A 13,049-nucleotide genomic window follows, 5' to 3' on the forward strand; every position below is an offset into this window, starting at 1 on the left:
CTTCTCGACAGCCACCATCTTCTGGGGATGGATCCCTGCTCCAGGAAGCTGTCCCTCACGGTCATCGGATCCCTTTGCAGTCGTTGAGAAGCCTCCGTTTGCTGATGATATTGTGCCAGTTTTTCAGCTGGTGTTCCTGGTCAGGCTCAGAGAATATGTCAGGGTGCAGGCGGGAGTTTAGCATTAGCCTCGTTGTCACCTGCATCCATCCCTCCCCCGTGTCGTCGTTCACTCATCTACACTACACGATGACGTTGAGTAGGTTTTTGTGTGGGAAGGATGTGGTATCATGTATCAGTTACCACTCCACTTTCGTCATATCAGTAGAATTGGAAGTTTCCGTGAGACACTGATAGCAGTCGGGCGGGATCTGTCAGACCCAATGGAGCACACCCACTGAGCCACACCCCCTGCAATTCGGTACCTCGAACACCCTATGTTGCTGCAGTATAGGAGCGCTGACTGCAGTGGCTCCCCCTACACATCGCTACAGAAAGCTAGGAAGGCGCTGCCTAGTCGTGGCTCCATTACCATCGTTGCTGTTGTAACAACTGGTCTTTGCTTCTTGCTTATCTGTAACGAGTCTTCATATGTTTGAAGACATACAAATTAAGTAAATATTTTAGAATGAGATTTTCACTCTGCAGCGGAGTGTGCGCTGATATGAAACTTCCTGGCAGATTAAAACTGTGTGCCCGACCGAGACTCGAACTCGGGAACTTTGCCTTTCGAGGGCAAGTGCTCTACCAACTGAGCTACCGAAGCACGACCCACGCCCGGTACTCACAGCTGCCAGTACCTCGTCTCCTACCTTCCAAACTTTACAGAAGCTCTCCTGCGAACCTTGCAGAACTAGCACTCCTGAAAGAAAGGATATTGCGGAGACATGGCTTAGCCACAGCCTGGGGGATGTTTCCAGAATGAGATTTTCACTCTGCAGCGGAGTGTGCGCTGATATGAAACTTCCTGGAAGATTAAAACTGTGTGCCCGACCGAGACTCGAACTCGGGAACTTTGCCTTTCGCGGGCAAGTGCTCTCGGTCGGGCACACAGTTTTAATCTGCCAGGAAGTTTCATATCAGCGCACACTCCGCTGCAGAGTGAAAATCTCATTCTGGAAACATCCCCCAGGCTGTGGCTAAGCCATGTCTCCGCAATATCCTTTCTTTCAGGAGTGCTAGTTCTGCAAGGTTCGCAGGAGAGCTTCTGTAAAGTTTGGAAGGTAGGAGACGAGGTACTGGCAGAAGTAAAGCTGTGAGTACCGGGCGTGGGTCGTGCTTCGGTAGCTCAGTTGGTAGAGCACTTGCCCTCGAAAGGCAAAGTTCCCGAGTTCGAGTCTCGGTCGGGCACACAGTTTTAATCTGCCAGGAAGTTTCAAGTAAATATTTTGTTTACTGTGTTACTTGTTCACTAATAATTTCCTGACCAGCTTTCCTATGACAGCACTTGCCACAGCATCCTCTAACCCACCTCTCCTTACCGTTGTGCGTGAAGTGACACACGACAGTATACTTTCAGATGCAAACGGGAGGACCCACTGATGTCTCTAGGTTGGATGCAATGTGCATATACTGTGTACAGTATCAATGTTCTTTCTACTCTAATTGACATGCCCTGGGGCGAAAGAAGCTAGTGAAAGATTTAAGATGTTACTTTCATAATTGTAGACTATACAATACATTATACCTACATGCATGTAGCTGGAAGAACAGACATTACTAGACAACTGCATTATATGCAGACTGAGGCATGCTGGTGATGTCGCATGTGTGAAGACTGAATTATTGTTTCCAAAATATCTAAACTTCTGCCCATGAAACACAGACCTCACATGAAGATGCCTACACAATTAAGGTAGTTATAAATTATGATAATGGGTAGGAGGCAGCTAGAATCTTATCGGTCTAGTGGGAAGGGAGATCATTCCGTTCATTTTAATGTGCTTCAATTCGTCCAGGGTTTTCCCTCCAATTTTATATCACGTTACCAGTATCAAGTTACCTCATGACCGACTCCACTTATGTAAGATGTATGGATAGGGCAGATGACCCAAATTATAGCTCGTACAATTGCCTAAGATGTGTGGGAGTTCCCCTGGATGACATTCATCAATTGCCAATTGTTCTCCAGCGTGGGGGATGGGTGGGGTTGTCCTTGATTATGAATCGCGCAAGTTGTGGTTGTGTAACCCTACACTGGAAATGAGCTTGGGATAAGATAGTTTTCTCGGCCAGTTCTCTCTTTGATAATCTACCGTCATAATATTGTGGCGGGCACATTGCACTCTCACTTTCCTTTACACAATCTGTCCACCTACCTGGATAGGCTTCAGGTTGTCTGTCCCTTCACTCTGTGATGGTAGATACTGATTTAGCCGACAAAAGTAGTGTTGATGAAAATTCGGCTGAATACCTAACACGGAAAGGCCACGTAACGACAGTCCATGGGTAGCATCTGAATATTAGTTACACTATCGAGCGTTCGGGATTCTTGCTTTAGTTGCTTGAAAAATGTAAAAAATTTCCTTGTAGTTGGTTTACTGACTTTATAACAAGAAAAATGGCTATGAAGTCTGTTTGATATCCCGACACCAATTATACAATGCTACTGAATGTCTCTGTAATAAGTTCATTCCCAAAAGCAGCCAGAAGATATTTAGTCCGACCCAATATTTTAAACGTCCTACACAGTCACTGACCCGCGGCCTCTTGTGAGTTGACACTGTCAATCGTTCAGAGTCTTCTTGAACAGAAGTGGTCACCATGATGTCCCGTAATTTGCACGAAACACGCCACGCGGAATTTATTTACGACTTGAAATGTTCACATGCGTAATCTCCTAAAACAAATTACTCACAAAGCTCAGACGTTCCCAAAATAGTCCATACGGTAGTCGCTTTTCATCATCTATACGAGAACCGATCAAACGCGAGGATATCTTCAATTTGGTAAAAATTTGATAAGCACGATTTAACTCTGATGTTTACCAGAAGACGGCTCCCGAACGAGATCACAGGCAGCAATCCCTACTGAATTCCTATCAGCTAGTATGTAAAGCAGCCAGTCAGATCTTCTCGAGCTCTTCTATACACACAGTATTTCTCATGTCAGCCAATGATGTTACCGCAGGCAATGAAGACTATAAATCTCGTAATTATCAAACTAGATAAAATTTAATGGAAACAAAATAAGATTCCCTTCCACAAAATAAATACTAATAAATTTAATATTCAGCGCCCCTTCTGGCTTCCCTTTACAAAACAAGCTGACTTGGACATACGTCACAAATTCCCCTATTGTATCACAACTTTCTCACGCTTACATTTACATAGTTTAATAAAATATCACGTTCTCACTTTACGTATGTCCTCCATTCAGTCTCTCAGTCTTTCAAAAACACATAACCAAAAAACAACGAAATAATAATTTTCCAACGTACTGTTAAGTACGTAAGATATCTGTGGCAGTGAAACTAACGAAAATTCCATAAAATTAGATTATATGAACGTATCGTCTTGGCTGTAGTTGATACTATAGACGAATATATTACAGTCCCTAACTCGGATTTACTACGGCAGCACTTTATTATGTGTTTTAGGTATAAACTTATACATCCGAAGGTATTGAAGTCATTGATTTGAAATTTTAACAGTAGGGTTGCGTTGTCCATAGAATTTGATATATGTTTGAAAAAGAATCGATTAATATTTAATAGTACTTCTTCAGATTCATAGAGAGTATGTGTAACGTTCTGCACGCGGCATTAGTCAAGTACCCCGCCCGCCCTGCCCAGTGTGGGCCTACCCTCCCGCCTTCAAGGCAAGCGATGTTTTCTCAATGCAAGGTGAAAACTTGTAATAATTTGCTATGTTACAGTGTCACCAGAAGCGAAGTTTGACTCGATGTTTGTATGTCATTATCACGCACTGCTATTCTACTGAAGTTATTGCGTCAAAACATTTAGTCACAGACAACACTTTTCCAGGCACATACCTGCTGAAAATTGCGCTTTTATAGAAACGTGAAATGAATTCTAATGGCTATCACTACTTCAGGTTTTAACGTATGAGTTCATAAGATGCTGTATGGACCCCATGTTCAATGACATGAAACATTCCCCTCTATATGAAATCTGACGAATAAGTGAACAAGTATTCGGTATGATTCACTTTATCGTACATTTCGTAGTGACATGGATTTTCTCATACCGCAAGGGAATAATCAAATGGAAATTTAAGCAAGCTAAAGCAAGACAAAATTTAAACCATCACCGTTATAATGTATCTCATGAAGCTGCTCTCTGTCTGCGTATGCCAGTTACTCCTCATAGGAGAGTCTGCGCAGTGCACTTGTATATGCTGTATGTACCGTACAACACCTAATAAAGAGAAAGTACATGAACGACTGTAACAATAAAATATGGAAGCCTGTCACTCCCACCTCTATAGTTGAAGTTGCTAGAACACGAACTTAGCTGAAAATTTAATTTAAAAACCGCAAACAGTTCGTTCTAGAACAAAGGTCTTAAGCAAGTACTTGTGAGATTTTGTAGAAAGATCAGATCAGTGAAAACTTCGAAACAATTCTATATTATGTGAATACTGTAAGTACATCTATGTATCTTGTGCAGAAAATAAATATAAAATCTCAAGTGCTACACACAAGTGGCCTTCAATGGACCATGTTACTTTTTATCATCGTAAATTTGCAAAAGACAAGGAAAAATCCTTCCCCCATGAACCATGGACCTTGCCGTTGGTGGGGAGGCTTGCGTGCCTCAGCGATACAGATGGCCGTACCGTAGGTGCAACCATAACGGAGGGGTATCTGTTGAGAGGCCAGACAAACATGTGGTTCCTGATGAGGGGCAGCAGCCTTTTCAGTAGTTGCAGGGGCAACAGTCTGGATGATTGACTGATCTGGCCTTGTAACATTAACCAAAACGGCCTTGCTGTGCTGGTACTGCGAACGGCTGAAAGCAAGGGGAAACTACAGCCGTAATTTTTCCCGAGGACATGCAGCTTTACTGTATGATTAAATGATGATGGCGTCCTCTTGGGTAAAATATTCCGGAGGTAAAATAGCCCCCATTCGGATCTCCGGGCGGGGACTACTCAAGAGGACGTCGTTATCAGGAGAAAGAAAACTGGCATTCTACGGATCGGAGCGTGGAATGTCAGATCCCTTAATCGGGCAGGTAGGTTAGAAAATTTAAAAAGGGAAATGGATAGGTTAAAGTTAGATATAGTGGGAATTAGTGAAGTTCGGTGGCAGGAGGAACAAGACTTTTGCTCAGGTGATTACAGGGTTATAAATACAAAATCAAATAGGGGTAATGCAGGGGTAGGTTTAATAATGAATAAAAAAATAGGAGTGCGGGTTAGCTACTACAAACAGCATAGTGAACGCATTATTGTGGCCAAGATCGACACAAAGCCCATGCCTACTACAGTAGTACAAGTCTATATGCCAACTAGCTCTGCAGATGATGAAGAAATTGATGAAATGTATGACGAGATAAAAGAAATTATTCAGGTAGTGAAGGGAGACGAAAATTTAATAGTCATGGGTGACTGGAATTCGTCAGTAGGAAAAGGGAGTGAAGGAAACATAGTAGGTGAATATGGATTGGGGGGAAGAAATGAAAGAGGAAGCCGCCTTGTAGAATTTTGCACAGAGCATAACTTAATCATAGCTAACACTTGGTTCAAGAATCATAAAAGAAGGTTGTATACCTGGAAGAATCCTGGAGATACTAATAGGTATCAGATAGATTATATAATGGTAAGACAGAGATTTAGGAACCAGGTTTTAAATTGTAAGACATTTCCAGGGGCAGATGTGGATTCTGACCACAATCTATTGGTTATGAACTGCAGATTGAAACTGAAGAAACTGCAAAAAGGTGGGAATTTAAGGAGATGGGACCTGGATAAACTGAAACAAACCAGAGGTTTTAGAGAGTTTCAGGGAGAGCATAAGGGAACAATTGACAGGAATGGGGGAAAGAAATACAGTAGAAGAAGAATGGGTAGCTCTGAGGGATGAAGTAGTGAAGGCAGCAGAGGATCAAGTAGGTAAAAAGACGAGGGCTAATAGAAATCCTTGGGTAACAGAAGAAATATTGAATTTAATTGATGAAAGGAGAAAATATAAAAATGCAGTAAATGAAGCAGGCAAAAGGGAATACAAAAGTCTCAAAAATGAGATCGACAGAAAGTGCAAAATGGCTAAGCAGGGATGGCTAGAGGACAAATGTAAGGATGTAGAGGCTTGTCTCACTAGGGGTAAGATAGATACTGCCTACAGGAAAATTAAAGAGACCTTTGGAGAGAAGAGAACCACTTGTATGAATATCAAGAGCTCAGATGGCAACCCAGTTCTAAGCAAAGAAGGGAAAGCAGAAAGGTGGAAGGAGTATATAGAGGGTTTATACAAGGGCGATGTACTTGAGGACAGTATTATGGAAATGGAAGAGGATGTAGATGAAGATGAAATGGGAGATAAGATACTGCGTGAAGAGTTTGACAGAGCACTGAAAGACCTGAGTCGGAACAAGGCCCCGGGAGTAGACAACATTCCATTAGAACTACTGATGGCCTTGGGAGAGCCAGTCATGACAAAACTCTACCATCTGGTGAGCAAGATGTATGAGACAGGCGAAATACCCACAGACTTCAAGAAGAATATAATAATTCCAATCCCAAAGAAAGCAGGTGTTGACAGATGTGAAAATTACCGAACTATCAGTTTAATAAGTCACAGCTGCAAAATACTAACGCGAATTCTTTACAGACGAATGGAAAAACTGGTAGAAGCGGACCTCGGGGAAGATCAGTTTGGATTCCGTAGAAATGTTGGAACACGTGAGGCAATACTAACCTTACGACTTATCTTAGAAGAAAGATTAAGGAAAGGCAAACCTACGTTTCTAGCATTTGTAGACTTAGAGAAAGCTTTTGTCAACGTTAACTGGAATACTCTCTTTCAAATTCTGAAGGTGGCAGGGGTAAAATACAGGGAGCGAAAGGCTATTTACAATTTGTACAGAAACCAGATGGCAGTTATAAGAGTCGAGGGGCATGAAAGGGAAGCAGTGGTTGGGAAGGGAGTGAGACAGGGTTGTAGCCTCTCCCCGATGTTATTCAATCTGTATATTGAGCAAGCAGTAAAGGAAACAAAAGAAAAATTCGGAGTAGGTATTAAAATTCATGGAGAAGAAGTAAAAACTTTGAGGTTCGCCGATGACATTGTAATTCTGTCGGAGACAGCAAAGGACTTGGAAGAGCAGTTGAACGGAATGGACAGTGTCTTGAAAGGAGGATATAACATGAACATCAACAAAAACAAAACGGGGATAATGGAATGTAGTCAAATTAAATCGGGTGATGCTGAGGGGATTAGATTAGGAAATGAGACACTTAAAGTAGTAAAGGAGTTTTGCTATTTAGGGAGCAAAATAACTGATGATGGTCGAAGTAGAGAGGATATAAAATGTAGACTGGCAATGGCAAGGAAATCGTTTCTGAAGAAGAGAAATTTGTTAACATCGAGTATAGATTTAAGTGTCGGGAAGTCGTTTCTGAAAGTATTTGTATGGAGTGTAGCCATGTATGGAAGTGAAACATGGACGATAAACAGTTTGGACAAGAAGAGAATAGAAGCTTTCGAAATGTGGTGCTACAGAAGAATGCTGAAGATAAGGTGGGTAGATCACGTAACTAATGAGGAGGTATCGAATAGGATTGGGGAAAAGAGAAGTTTGTGGCTCAACTTGACTAGAAGAAGGGATCGGTTGGTAGGACATGTTTTGAGGCATCAAGGGATCACAAATTTAGCATTGGAGGGCAGCGTGGAGGGTAAAAATCGTAGAGGGAGACCAAGAGATCAATACACTAAGCAGATTCAGAAGGATGTAGGTTGCAGTAGGTACTGGGAGATGAAGAAGCTTGCACAGGATAGAGTAGCATGGAGAGCTGCATCAAACCAGTCTCAGGACTGAAGACCACAACAACAACAAAGGAAAAATCATCACCCTTTTATTCACATTTAAGCGTATAATGTTATTTAGTGCTCGGAAAAATAAAGAGATAAGCAGCTTGCAGTCCCAGGTGATGAACAGAATCTGGATATTGGTTGCCGCGTCTCTTAACCAAGTTGTGAAGTTTCTGGGGTGTGAGTACCGTCACCACAGTTTCCTGCTTATGGAGATTCCCTTGTGTGAGACATTAAGTTGCGCACTGTCTTTTGTAGCTGTCGTCTGATTACTTTTCCTCACAATCCTCTTCAGTAACAATCTGTCGTGATCATTCAACACACACTCTCATCCGAGTTGTGAAAAGCGGTGATTTTTATCCGCTTTCCCTGTTTGTCGCATAAATATTCGCTAAATTGCCTCTTCACAAACCTAACACTTTGTTTACCTTTGTTACAGAAACAGCCAGCGTACGAGCACCACCAAAATTTGCCCACTTTCGAGTTCACTTAATTCCGACATAATGTACTCCCAACTACACAGAACACTCTTCCCACCACGGCTGACATACGCAACGTCTTGAGAGCACTGTACAACTGCCGTTCGTGGTGCAACACAACAATGTCACATGCTGTGTTACCTAGCATCTGCATTTATCTTCAAGCATTAATTTCCATATTTTTGTCTAATCCCTGTACATACACCAAGTAGAAGACCAAAGTGTTTTCCTTTGTCCACTGGCGATGAGACGCTTGCTAGCTTGCAAGGGGCTTCACCTACTTGTCATTCCAAATATCCTAATTTATGGTACAGGAATGGAAGTAACAGTAGTGGGAACTCCAGATGGCCAAGTGTTTAGGATAAATAGAATTTTCGGCATGAGTCGGGCGAGACATGAGCTATTTGGGGCAGACAGGCGCCACCAGCAGATAGTGCAATGAGCAGAGAACAAAACGTTAATCTGAGGGGTGTAGGTTCGAGTCCCTACGGAGTAACTACCTTTTTCCTTTTTATTTTCAATTTTCATGTTGCTTGAACTGCAAATAAATCGAAATAACGATCAGTACACTGTATTTATTAAGATTTTGATGGTATGAACGGTATAGGATCATTTGGGATAGTGAATAAATTACCAGGGAGCTTCTAATGCGGACATGAGAACTCGTTATATAGAATTAGATAATTCCATTATTTTACAGTTAATAATTTACACGTGCTGTAGTGATTTTCATCGTAAAAACAAAGTGAGCAGTTATTTCCTCGGCACTTTATAACCGTTAAAAACACAACAGCTTTACAATCGCATCGTTGGTTTAAAGTTTCTATAGAAAAACAAAATAATTTACATCAATAAAAGGTTCTTTGTCATGGAACAACCTGGCATCAAAACAAACATAACGCATCATTTCGCCAAACATTGGTAAGTATAGCTGACGATGTACAATGGAATGTACTGTGACACAGTGTTATCGGGATGCGATTTATTTTTCCATCTCGGTAAGGTATGAGCAGTTTTAAAAGCAGACTTCGCAGGTGTTTCTCTAGCGGAGTGTATTTGAGGGGAATCCTATCTTATATGGAATCCCGAATTTTTGTTTCCTTTCCTTTTCATGCCCCTTAGGAAAATCTTTATAATTGCAATCTATTGATCGTTATTTTGACTCATTTGCACTGCAGTTAGAGTACAAGTTGAGAACAATATAGACCAAGAGGTTTCTCTGTAGCGACTGCAGTCCTCGTCTCTCGAATTACAGTTCTGCTCTCTTTCCGTTGTGGTAGCCACTGCTTGCAGGCAAAGCCAATGTAAATGGCTCATACCTCACACGATCGGGGCCAAAAATGCTATTTCTCTTTCTAAACACTTGGCCATGTGGAACTCCCACTCCTGTTACTTTCATTTTTGGCCAAGTCCTGCACATATCATACATTTGGACTAAATCAGTGTTGACTAGTAGGCGCTGTCCCCATTTAGTCCCCCCTCCAAGCAATGCCATTGGCTGACTCTTCTTGCTCAAGGCATGCCTTTCAATTCCGGCCAAACGTAAGTTAATCTACATTAGCAGTGTTCGCAATTGCAAATATATTTTTTTTTGTGGTTTTAGGGCGCACAACTACAATGGTCGTTAGCGCCCAGACTAAGTTAGGAATGCACCGCGAGGCACAAGGTTAAAACAGCAACTAAAAGGGACAACACTATAAAAGACATGTTAACAGGCATAGGATTAAAAAACAGCATAATCAAATGTCCTTAGACAGGTTTGTCAAGTGGATTAAACGAAGAACGCGAGCAGCTGCTCCTGGGTCATCCGCTAAAATGGCATCCAGAGTACATGGCAGGCCAAGATCAACGCGCCGTGTATTAAAATTCGGACAGGACGTTAAAATGTGGCGTAACGTCAGCAATTGCCCACATGGGCAGAACGGCGCCGGTGCAGCCGTCAGTAGATGGCGGTGGCTGAACCGGCAGTGTCCAATTCGTAACCGGGCCAAAACGACCTCCTCCCCCGCCGAGAAGGGCGTGAAGAGGTCGTCCAAGCCGTGGGAAGAGGTTTCAAGGCCCGAAGCTTGTTGTCCGTAAGTGTAGCCCAATCGGCATGGCACAGCGATAAAATGCGCTGACAAATGACCCTGCTACAATCTGATGAAGGGACACAACAAGAACCTGTCCGAGGCTGGAGGACCGCAGCCTTGTCCGCGGCATCTGCAGCTTCGTTCCCAGGGATACCGACATGACCAGGAACCCACGTAAAGGTAACCGGAGAACCGTCGTCCGCCAGCTGCTGTTGGATCCGGTGCACGAAAGGGTGAACCGGATACGGATCACTGAGGCTCTGGATGGCGCTCAGGAAATCGGAGCAGATGACATAAGCAGAACGTCGGTGGCGGCAGATGTAAAGAACAGCCTGGTAGAGGGCAAATAGCTTAGCTATGAACAATGGCCATGGAGCCGGTATATGAAACTGTGTGCCCCGACAAATCCTACACCGCCATTGGTCTTAGATCCATCTGTATAAATGAAGATCATATTAATGAACTTCGAACGAAGTTCGACGAAACGGGAGCAGTATACCGAAGCTGCGGTAACCTCCTTTGGGAGCGAGCTGAGGTCAAGGTGAAGGCGAACCTGAGCCTGGAGCCAAGGTGGCGTTTGGCTCTCGCTCGCTCGAAAGGATGCAGGTAGTGAAAAATCAAGGTGCTGAAGGAGGCGACGAAAGCGAACTCCAGGGGGTAGCAGGGCAGAGACATACAACCCGTATTGACGGTCGAGAGAGTCGTCAAAAAAGGAACGATAAGATGGGTGGTCGGGCATTGACAATAGCCGACAGGCATACCGACAAAGCAGTATATCGCGCCGGTAGGTTTGTGGCAATTCACCGGCTTCAGCATGAAGACTCTCGACGGGACTACTATAGAACGCTCCGATCGCAAGACGTAAACCCCGATGTTGTATAGAGTTGAGGCGGCGTAAGATGGATGGCCGTGCAGAGGAGTATACGAAGCTCCCATAATCCAGCTTGGAACGGACGATCGACCGATATAGACGAAGTAGGACGGTTCGATCCGCTCCCCACGACATATCACTGAGAACACGGAGGACATTTAAAGAACGGGTACAACGGGCAGCCAAATATGACACATGTGGAAACCAGCTAAGTTTCCTGTCAAATGTAAGACCTAAAAATTTTGTTGTCTCCACGAATGGGAGAGCAACGGGACCGAGTCGTAAGGACGGTGGGAGAAACTCTGTGTAGCGCCAGAAGTTAATACAGACCGTCTTCTCGGCAGAAAAACGGAAGCCATTGGCGACACTCCAAGAGTAAAGACGGTCAAGAGAACGCTGAAGACAGCGCTCCAGGAAACGTGTACGCTGCGCGCTACAATAGATGGTAAGATCGTCCACGAAAAGTGAGCCTGATACATCAGCCTGGAGGCAATCCATTGTTGGATTGATCGCTATGGCGAAGAGAGCGACGCTCAAAACTGAGCCCTGTGGCACCCCATTCTCCTGGCGAAAGGCGTCGGACAGGACAGAACTCACACGTAACCTGAACTGTCGATCCATTAAGAAGGCACGAATAAAAAGAGGGAGGCCCCATGTACGCATGGTGCGGAGAATGCCCGTCCTCCAACAGGTGTCGTAAGCCTTCTCCAAATCAAAGAACACAGCCGCGGTCGGGCGCTTCCGCAAGACGTTATTCATAATGAAGGTCGACAAGGTAACCAGATGGTCAACAGCAGAGCGACGTCTACGAAATCCACATTGTACATTGGTAAGTAGGCGTCGAGATTCGATCAGCCAAACCAAACTAGAGTTAACCATTCTCTCCATCACCTTACAGACACAGCTGGTAAGGGAGATGGATCGATAACTGGAAGGCAAGTGCTTGTCCTTCCCCGGCTTAGGAATCGGGACGACAATAGACTCGCGCCAGCATGGGGGAACATGACCCTCAATCCAGATGCGATTATAAGTACGAAGAAGAAATCTTTACCCGCACGAGAAAGGTTCTTCAGCATCTGAATATGAATAGAATCAGGCCCTGGAGCGGAGGACGGTGACCAGGCAAGTGCATTTTTGAGTTCCTGCATGGTGAATGGGGCATTATAACTTTCACGATTCGAGGAGCGGAAGTTAGGTGGCCTTGCCTCCTCTGCCTGTTTTCGGGGGAGGAAGGCAGGGTGGTAATGAGCGAGCTCGAAACCTCTGCGAAAAAGCGGCCGAAGGCATTGGAGACATCCTCAGGGGCCACATGGACGTCATTCGCGACCGTCAAGCCAGAAACTGGTGAGTGGACCTTAGTGCCAGATAGCCGGCGCAGGCTACCCCAGACAACAGAAGAAGGAGTAGAACTGTTGAAGGTGCTTGTGAAAGCAGCCCAGCTGTCTTTCTTACTTTCTTTAATAACACGACGACACTGCGCACGTAATCGTTTATAATTGGTACAATTCGCCATCGTAGGGTGGCGTTTAAAGGTGCGTAAAGCACGTCGACGAGCACGAAAAGCGTCTCTACATGCTGCGGCCCACCAGGGGACCGGTACGCGACGTGGAGTAGAAGAAGTGTGAGGGATGGA

The 13,049-nt window shown here is 44.1% G+C and overlaps 2 non-coding genes across 2 annotated transcripts; one reads left to right on the forward strand and one right to left on the reverse strand.

Annotated features, from left to right (window-relative positions):
* Nucleotides 1–691: 691 nt before the first annotated feature.
* On the reverse strand, nt 692–766 carry Trnas-cga (transfer RNA serine (anticodon CGA)). The gene has a single exon. It is a non-coding gene; the product is annotated as a tRNA-Ser (tRNA).
* Nucleotides 767–1,275: 509 nt separating this feature from the next.
* Nucleotides 1,276–1,350, forward strand: Trnas-cga (transfer RNA serine (anticodon CGA)). Its single transcript has one exon. It is a non-coding gene; the product is annotated as a tRNA-Ser (tRNA).
* The last annotated feature ends 11,699 nt before the right edge of the window (nt 1,351–13,049 follow it).

The sequence above is a fragment of the Schistocerca nitens genome, chromosome 2, assembly GCF_023898315.1.
Source record: "Schistocerca nitens isolate TAMUIC-IGC-003100 chromosome 2, iqSchNite1.1, whole genome shotgun sequence".
Lineage (NCBI taxonomy): Eukaryota > Metazoa > Arthropoda > Insecta > Orthoptera > Acrididae > Schistocerca > Schistocerca nitens.